Genomic DNA, 10,231 nt, shown 5'->3' with positions numbered 1-10,231 from the left:
CACATACACTAAGTTGACTGTGCCTTTAAACAGCTTGGAAAATTCCAGAAAATTATGTCATGGCTTTAGAAGCTTCTAATAGGTTAATTGACATAATTTGAGTCAATTGGAGGTCTACCTGTGGATGTATTTCAAGGCCTGCCTTCAAACTCAGTGCTTCTTTACTTGACATCATGGGAAAATCAAAAGAAATCAGTCAAGACCTCAGAAAAAAGATTGTAGACATCCACAAGTATGGTTCATCCTTGGGAGCAATTTCCAAATGCCTGAAGGTACCACGTTCGTCTGTACAAACAATAGTACGCAAGTATAAACACCATGGGACCATGCAGCCGTCATACCGCTCAGGAAGGAGACACGTTCTTTGGTGCGAAAAGTGCAAATCAATCCCATAACAACAGCAAATGACCTTGTGAAGATTTTGGAGGAAACAAAAGTATCTATATCCACAGTAAAATGAGTCATATATCAACATAACCTGAAAGGCCGCTCAGCAAGGAAAAAGCCACTGCTCCAAAACCACCATAAAAAAGTCAGACTGCGGTTTGCAACTGCACGTGGGGACAAAGATCGTACCTTTTGGAGAAATGTCCTCTGGTCTGATGAAACAAAAATATTATTATTTTGCTATAACGACCATCGTTACGTTTGGAGAAAAAAGGGGGAGGCTTGCAAGCCGAAGAACCCCATCCCAAATGTGAAGCACGGGGGTGGCAGCAGGGGTGTTGTGGGGGTGCTTTGCTGCAGGAAGGACTGGTGCACTTCACAAAATAGATGGCCTCATGAGGAAGGAAAATTATGTGGATATATTGAAGCAACATCTCAAGACATCAGTCAGGAAGTTAAAGCTTGGTTGCAAATGGGTCTTCCAAATAGACAATGACCCCAAGCTTACTTCCAAAGTGGCTTAAGGACAACAAAGTCAAGGTATTGGAGAGGCCATCACAAAGCCCTGACCTCAATCCCATAGAAAATTTGTGGGCAGAACTGAAAAGGTGTGTGCGAGCAAGGAGGCCTACAAACCTGACTCACTTACACCAGCTCTGTCAGGAGGGATGGGACAAAATTCACCCAACTTATTGTGGGAAGCTTGTGGAAGGCTACCCGAAATGTTTGACCCAAGTTAAACAATTTAAAGGCAATGCTACCAAATACTAATTGAGTGTATGTAAACTTCTGATCCACTGGGAATATGATGAAAGAAATAAAAGCTGAAATAAATCCTTCTCTCTACTATTATTCTGACATTTCACATTCTTAAAATAAAGTGGTGATCCTAACTGACCAAATTAGGCCGTTTTTAGCCAATAATTGTTTTGAATGTTGTTGTTTTGAGTGGGTTGGAGCTACAGTGTGGTAGACGGGAAGATGGCCGTTTTCTAAGACAATAACATACCAACATTGACGTGCAGGAAAACATCAAATCAAATTGCAGAAGTAGGTTAGAAACTCGAGTAAGGAAGTCTTCTGTACAGTACCAACAGTGTGAAAAAATAACAGATGTTTGTTTCCTAGAAATTCGGAAATAACCCAGAAATACTCCAGTATTTGTCTAAGTCAATTATCCATAATGATCTTACATCTCCATCTTCCTGCACAAACATTGACAAACATTTGTCTGATGACCCCTTTTGACCATACAATAACCATTAATACCTTGACGATCACAAATAGTCAATTGTTCCCATGATGAATGTAACCATGAAGGCAGAATATGAACTTTACGGTAAGAGCTTAATAAGACAGCTACCTAAATGACATCATGTGACTCAGAACTAAACTAAATTAGGTCTGACTTGTGCAGAATAGCTATTGTTACCAATCATCTGGATTAGTTGGACCAGTTTACAGTCATTTACAGACAGGTTATGAAACTGCCTTGAATGTATTTAACATTTGTGCCATGTGAAGGTCATCGTGTGTCATTGTGTGTGTGTGTGTGTGTGTGTGTGTTCTCTCTCTCTCTCCCCCTCTCTGTATCTGTCTCTCTGTCCGTCTCTCTCTGCCAGAGATCCAGTAACAGTAAGGCAGTTATACAATATTGCGTTTCATAACACTTTCACAACACATTGTGTGTTCCCTCAGGCCACCACTCAACTGTCACATATCTACATTTCAAAATCCATATGCACGTGTTCGTAGAATGCATGTCATATCATGTGTATGTGTGTCTGTGCCTGTGTGTATGTCTCTTTACAGTCCCCGCGGTTCCATAACGTGTATTTTTATCTGTTTTTTTATCTGCTTCTACTGTTTGCATCAGTTACCTGCCGTGGAATAGAGTTCCATGTAGCCATGGCTCTATGTAGTACTGTGCGCCTCCCATAGTCTGTTCTTGACTTGTACATTTACAAGTCATTTAAGGGCCAGCCATGCTGCCTTGTTCTGAGCCAAATTGTAATTTTTTAGAGGTCCCTCTTTGTGGCACCAGACCGAACAGTAGTCCAGTTACGACCAAACTAGGGCCTGCCTTGTTAATAGTGTTGTTGTTAAAAAGGCAGAGCAGCGCTTTTTAATGGACAGACTTTTCCCCATTTTAGTTACCGATGTATGAACATGACAGTTTACAATCCAGGGTTACTCCACTTGCTCAATTTCCACATCATTCATTACTAGATTTAGTTGAGGTTTAGGGTTTAGTGAATGATTTGTCCCAAATACAATGCTTTTTGTTTTTGAAATATTTAGGACTAACTTATTCCTTGCCACCCATTCTGAAACTAACTGCAGCTCTTTGTTAAGTGTTGCAGTGATTTCACTCTCTGTAGTAGCTGACATGTAAAGTGTTGAGTCATCCACATACATAGTCACACTGGCTTTACTCAAGACCAGTGGCATGTCAGTAAAGATTGAAAAAAAGTAAGAGGCCTAGACACAATCTTTTTATCATTCATTTCTCTCAGCCAATCATCAGTCATTTGTGTAAGTGCTGCTCATGTTGAATGTCCTAATGTAAATGTAAATGTATTAGTCTGTTGTAAAAAAAAAATACAGTAAAATAGCATTGTATCTGGTCAAACACGAGCGTCGGTAACAGGCTGATTGGGTAACAGGCTGATTGGTTGGCTATTTTAGCCAGTAAAGGGGGCTTTACTAATCTAGGGTAGAGGAATGACTTTTGCTTCCCCCCAGGCCTGAGGGCACACACTTTCTAGTACGTTTAAATTCAAGATATGGCAAATAGGAGTGGCAATATTGTCCGCTATTATCCTCAGTAATTTTCCATCCAAGTTGTCAGACCATGTTGGCTTGTGATTGTTGACAACAATAACCTTCCACACTCACGTTACGGAATTCAGAATTACAGTGTTTGTCTTTCATAATTTTAGCAGTTATACTTGGATGTGTAGTGTCAGCATTTGCTGCTTGCATGTCATGCCTAAATTTGCTAAAGTTGCCAATGAACAAATCATTAAAGTAATTGGCATTATCAGTGGGTTTTGGGATGAATGGGCCATCTGATTCAATGAAAGATGGAGCTGAGTTTGCCTTTTTGCCCACAATGTCATTTAAGGTGCTCCAAAGCTTTTTACTTTCATTCTTTATATTATTTATCTTTGTTTGATAGTATAGTTTATTCTTCTTTTTATTCAGTTTAGTCACATGATTTCTCAATTTGCTGTACGTTTGCCAATCGGTTGTGCAGCCAGACTTATTTGCCATTCCTTTTGCCTCATCCCTCACAACCATACATTTACTCAATTCCTCATCAATCCACAGGGATTTAACCATTTTTGCAGTCATTTTCTTAATGGGTGCGTGCTTATTAGTAACTGGAATACGCAATTTCATAAATGTGTCAAGTGCAGCATCTGGTTGCTCCTCACACCACAGACCAGCAAATATTATTTACATTAACAACATAGGAATCACTACAAAACTTATTTTAGGCCCAGCCTTTGGAGCTTTGGTTTTCCTAGATATGGCTACTACATTGTGATCACTACATCTGATGGATTTGGATACTGCTTTAAAGTACATGTTTCTGCAGCATTAATAAAAATGTGATCAATACAATACATTGTTTAATTCCTGTGCTGTTTGTAACTAACCTGGTAGGTTGACTGCTAACCTGTACCAGGTTGAAGGCACTAGTTACAGTTTGAAGCTTTTTTGGGGGGGCAGCTTGATGAAAGCCAGTCAAGATTTTAATCACCCAGAAAATATACCTCTCTGTTGATATCACATACACTTTCAAGCATTTCACACGTGTAATCCAAATACTTATTGTTAGCACTTGGTGGTCTATAGCAGCTTCCCACAACAATGGGCTTTAGGTGAGGCAGATGAACCTATGGCCATATTACTTCAACAGTATTTAACATGAGATCCTCTCCAAGCTTCACAGGAATGTGGTTCTGAATGTAAACGGTGACACCATCACCATTGGCATTTCTGTCTTATCTGCATATGTTATAATCATCTCAAACTCCATTTTAGAACAAGGCTGTATTGTAAAAAAGTGTGGAAAAAGTCAAGGGGAGTCTAAATACTTTCCGAATGCACTGTATGTTAACATGGGCTATTTTTAGCACTTTTCTGAGATGCTTGATTGTTTTCATTGCTTTACTGGGAAGCTTAGCAGAAGTAGACATGGTAATGTTATTTATGTTAGTTTAGGATGAGTTGCACACAGTGGACATCCTACTAGGGCACACTGCCTCATTGCTAACAGGAAAACTCTGGTTCATAGGCATAAACTAGATTACTTACATTGTGTCTTCCAACGCCCCTGAGATAATGTACATTTTCTGAAGGATTGTGACAAATCAAATCAAAATCAAATCAAATCAAATGTATTTATATAGCCCTTCGTATATCAGCTGAAATCTCAAAGTGCTGTACAGAAACCCAGCCTAAAACCCCAAACAGCAAGCAATGCATGTGAAAGAAGCACGGTGGCTAGGAAAAACTCCCTAGGAAAAACTCCCTAGAAAGGCCAAAAACCTAGGAAGAAACCTAGAGAGGAACCAGGCTATGAGGGGTGGCCAGTCCTCTTCTGGCTGTGCCGGGTGGATATTATAACAGAACATGGTCAAGATGTTAAAATGTTCATAAATGACCAGCATGGTGAAATAATAATAATCAGAGTAGTTGTTGAGGGTGCAACAAGCACGTCCGGTGAACAGGTCAGGGTTCCGTAGCCGCAGGCAGAACAGTTGAAACTGGAGCAGCAGCATGGCCAGGTGGACTGGGGACAGCAAGGAGTCATCATGCCAGGTAGTCCCGAGGCATGGTCCTAGGGCTCAGGTCCTCCGAGAGAAAGAAAGAGAGAAAGAGAGAATTAGAGAGAACATATTTAAATTCACACAGGACACCGGATAAGACAAGAGAATACTCCAGATGTAACAGACTGACCCTAGCCCCCCAACACATAAACTACTGCAGCATAAATACTGGAGGCTGAGACAGGAGGGATCAGAAGACACTGTGGCCCCATCCGATGATACCCCCGGACAGGGCCAAACAGGCAGGATATAACCCCACCCACTTTGCCAAAGCACAGCCCCCACACCACTAGAGGGATGACTACAACCACCAACTTACCGTCCGAAGACAAGGCCGAGTATAGCCCACAAAGATCTCCGCCATGGCACAACCCAAGGGGGGGGGGGGGGCGCCAAACCAGACAGGAAGACCACGTCAGTGACTCAACCCACTCAAGTGACGCACCCCTCCCATGGATGGCATGGAAGAACACCAGTAAGTCAGTGACTCAGCCCCTGTAATAGGGTTAGAGGCAGAGAATCCCAGTGGAAAGAGGGGAACCGGCAAGGCAGAGACAGCAAGGGCGGTTCGTTGCTCCAGCCTTTCCGTTCACCTTCACACTCCTGGGCCAGACTATACTTAATCATAGGACCTACTGAAGAGATAAGTCTTCAGTAAAGACTTAAAGGTTGAGACTGAGTCTGCGTCTCTCACATGGGTAGGCAGACCATTCCATAAAAATGGAGCTCTATAGGAGAAAGCCCTACCTCCAGCCGTTTGCTTAGAAATTCTAGGGACAATTAGGAGGCCTGCGTCTTGTGACCGTAGCGTACGTGTAGGTATGTACGGCAGGACCAAATCGGAAAGATAGGTAGGAGCAAGCCCATGTAAGGCTTTGTAGGTTAGCAGTAAAACCTTGAAATCAGCCCTTGCCTTAACAGGAAGCCAGTGTAGGGAGGCTAGCACTGGAGTAATATGATCACATTTTTTGGTTCTAGTCAGGATTCTAGCAGCCGTATTTAGCACTAACTGAAGTTTGTTTAGTGCTTTATCCGGGTAGCCGGAAAGTAGAGCATTGCAGTAGTCCAGCCTAGAAGTAACAAAAGCATGGATTAATTTTTCTGCGTCATTTTTGGACAGAAAGTTTCTGATTTTTGCAATGTTACGTAGATGGAAAAAAGCTGTCCTTGAAACAGTCTTGATATGTTCTTCAAAAGAGAGATCAGGGTCCAGAGTAACGCCGAGGTCCTTCACAGTTTTATTTGAGACGACTGTACAACCATCAAGATTAATTGTCAGATTCAACAGAAGATCTCTTTGTTTCTTGGGACCTAGAACAAGCATCTCTGTTTTGTCCGAGTTTAAAAGTAGAAAGTTTGCAGCCATCCACTTCCTTATGTCTGAAACACAGGCTTCTAGCGAGGGCAATTTTGGGGCTTCACCATGTTTCATTGAAATGTACAGCTGTGTGTCGTCCGCATAGCAGTGAAATTTAACATTATGTTTTCGAATGACATCCCCAAGAGGTAAAATATATAGTGAAAACAATAGTGGTCCTAAAACGGAACCTTGAGGAACACCGAAATGTACAATTGATTTGTCAGAGGACAAACCATTCACAGAGACAAACTGATATCTTTCCGACAGATAAGATCTAAACCAGGCCAGAACTTGTCCATGTAGACCAATTTGGGTTTCCAATCTCTCCAAAAGAATGTGGTGATCGATGGTATCAAAAGCGGCACTGAGATCTCAGTGACACAATTCCTAACCGTCACACAATTCGTTGAACCTTTCACAGGCCCACGAGAAGCAGGATAGCTCCCGGCGTTAGGTCCAGACCTCCCACAGCAGGCAGTGCCCCATCAGATCCAGAGAGAGGGAAAGAAGCTGAACTCGACTACGAAGCCGCTGCTGGAGTCAGCATGGTTGGTGTCAGCACAGCCGTTGCAGGCACAGGCAGTCCCAGCGATGAAGGCGGCGGTAGATCAGGCACCAAGGCAGCAAAGCTATTCCTCATGTCAATCTGTCCCGGACCCCTAGCAGACACCCCAGTCCACTTAGCAGCATGCCGCTGCCTTCGGTTTCCACGACTTGTGACATGGGACCAGCACTGATTGGAACAATCCTCTTGCTGTTCGCCGTCTACTCCTCTACAAGATGGAGTAGGAAAAGCAGATGGAGACAACTTCCTTGGCAGGCAAGTTCCAGGAGCACAGGCCAATCGGATAGGGACAGATGGCAAGGCGGGGATACATCCATCAGGCCCAAGCGGCATCCAGCCACAGGTGTTAAGAACAAGAAAGTTCCAATGTGCGTTTTCCCCATAAGTTCGCTCAGAATTGAAATTAGCTTGCTTAGGATAGCCTCCTCATTCCTGTAATCCTCTGCCAGAAAGCAATTGCCACATTAGAACTCTCGATTGTCAATATTGTCCCGGACGAGATTGTAATTAACACAGCTTCTACAGCGCTGGAAACCTTTGTTAGCTATTCCAGGCGAAGCGGGCTCCATTGTAACCTTGACGACAACAAAAATATAAAGTTGATACATGTATTTCAGTGGTTATCGATAAAAATAATTATTCAAACACTTATGAGATACTGTCACTATAATGTATCAGAATGCCTGTTTACCTGCCTGTTGCATTCACTGCTTCACTGATTGAAGCTGTATACAGAAATTGAGAAACTGTTCCCACTATACCGGAAAATAGGCATGTGAGATCTGATAAGCCAGAGCATACGTCAGTTCCTGTCACAAACTCATGTCACACACTCGGATACCTCCTGCGCCTCAACCTGTTGTTTTGGCCTGTTTTATTTGTATTTTGTTCATAAGTGTTTGTGTCAAAACCTGCCATAGGCAGGTAAACAGGCATTCTGATACACTGAGATACTGTCACTTCAATGTATGAAGAATTATTTGTACTGATATCCACTGAAATACATGTATCACATTCAATTTTATATTTATGAGGGCTGATATCTAACATAGCATGGGCTATAATTTTAAGTCATGCATGGCCAAAACCCAAGAGAAAACTGTCAGAAGAAACCTGGCTACAAAGAGTAAATGTATTGAGGTGCCTAGTGTGAGCTGCCACACACACACTACCCTCTTCTTCCTCCTCCTCTGGCTCCAGGTTTTGGGTAAAGTGGGCCTCAGACTGTGCTGAGTGACACAGCCGGTTGACCTTTGACCCCTGGGTCCTGTAGTACAGAGCCAGTCAGAACGCTGATGGCCACACCCCTCCAGGCAGACACCAGGGAACCGCTAGGAGCCTCCTCACAGGATGCCCTCTCCTTTCTAGGTGTCTTTATTCAGTAATGTTGTGTATTTGTACTAATGCTACTGGTCCCTATTTGCCATTTTGTCTCTGTTAAAGGCTGGATTCAGTTGTCATTCTACTTTCTGGCACCTTCAACGGCCTCTGTCACTATACTACTGTAATAGCCTACTGTACAGCCTGTCACTATTCTACAGCCTACTCATCTCTAGCCCAAAGCTCCATCCACCATTGTGCCGTCATTGTAGTTTGTTTGCAGACCTTATTAAAGAAACAGACTTCAGTGCACATTCTAATTGTTCAGCGAGAGAATCATGAGGAAAGGCTTTTTGTTCAAGACGCTGTGTGTACAGTATTCAACCCTTCTAATCACCCCTTATCTTTCCAGTGCTGCTAATTTACTGCAAGAGCTTGGTTTGGCCCAGTTGCTTAGCATGCAGCCATATCAAAGTGTTTACAGTGACTAAAGTTAAAAGCCCGGGCTTGAAATGTACCAGGTCCACAGATCTATCTGCTTAATATTTTATGTTCACATATTTCTCAGATAAAGTTAAACAAATAACATTTATCAAAGCATGTGCATTGGAAGAAAACCCCCGATGGGTTGAAATTCCTGAAGTCAGGCGCTCCAAAGGAGAGTCAGATTTTAACTGGGGTCGATCAAGGGTAGAAGAAATTCTCAGCGGTCCCTGTTTCAGCCATTGGATTTCTGTCACAGTATCTAACGAAGGTGGCGCCCCTCCTCGGTGGGGCAGCGCTCGCCGGTCGTCGTCGCCGGCCTATTAGCTGCCACCGATCGTTGTTTCTGTGTCTGTTGGTTTTGTCTGTCGATCCCGCACCTGTTTTGTGTTTTTCATTAGTGGGGGGTTATTTAATGTGTATTTTCAGTTGGGGTTCTCGTGCGGGATTGTTCGTTTGTTCATGAAGGACAGTTGTGTTACCTCCGATTTAGGAAGTCATTATATTGCCGGGCTGCGCCCCGCGCGCTGTTTGTTTTTTTGTGCGCTTCTTTGATTTCCTTTTTTTTGAGAGAAGTGTTTTCTCCTGGCGGACTTCGCCACTCGCCCTGTGCCCAACGGCTATTGCGACTGGTATTGCCTATTAAAACTCAGTTGCTCCGGCCCTCTGTCTCCTGCTCCTGATTTCATATATCCACTGGTCCTAGACGCTCGTGACAGAATCCCGCACCACCAAAATGGAATCAGCAGGAGCAGAAGCGCCGTCCATGGCTGAGCAGGTGTCTCAACACGCCAGCCTCCTCCACCGCCTAGGCTCGGCCATGGACCAGGTGTTGGCCAGGTTGGAGAATTGGGAGAGAGGTGCTTCCCCAGCTGGACCAGCTCCGGTCCCTCACCCTGCGCCCCTACACACACCCCCTGAAGCGGGCGCCGGTGGTATCCGGATTACTCCTCCCCGGGAGTTCGATGGGACGGCCGCTGGGTGCAAGGGGTTCTTGCTCCAATTGGAACTCTACCTGGCGACCGTCCGCCCCCCCCCCTCCGACGAAGAGAGGGTGAGCGTCCTCGTCTCCTGTCTCACGGGTCGAGCCCTAGAATGGGCCAATGCGGTCTGGGATGGCCCAGACTCGGCTCGGGGCGACTACCCAGAGTTCACCCGCCGCTTCCGGGCGGTTTTCGATCATCCCCCGGAGGGCAGGGCGGCGGGTGAGCGGTTATTCCATTTGAGACAGGAGACGAGGAGCGCTCAGGATTTCGCCCTAGAATTCCGGACTCT

Source organism: Salmo trutta, chromosome 20 (assembly GCF_901001165.1).
Source record: "Salmo trutta chromosome 20, fSalTru1.1, whole genome shotgun sequence".
NCBI lineage: Eukaryota > Metazoa > Chordata > Actinopteri > Salmoniformes > Salmonidae > Salmo > Salmo trutta.
This window is presented reverse-complemented; position numbering follows the sequence as displayed.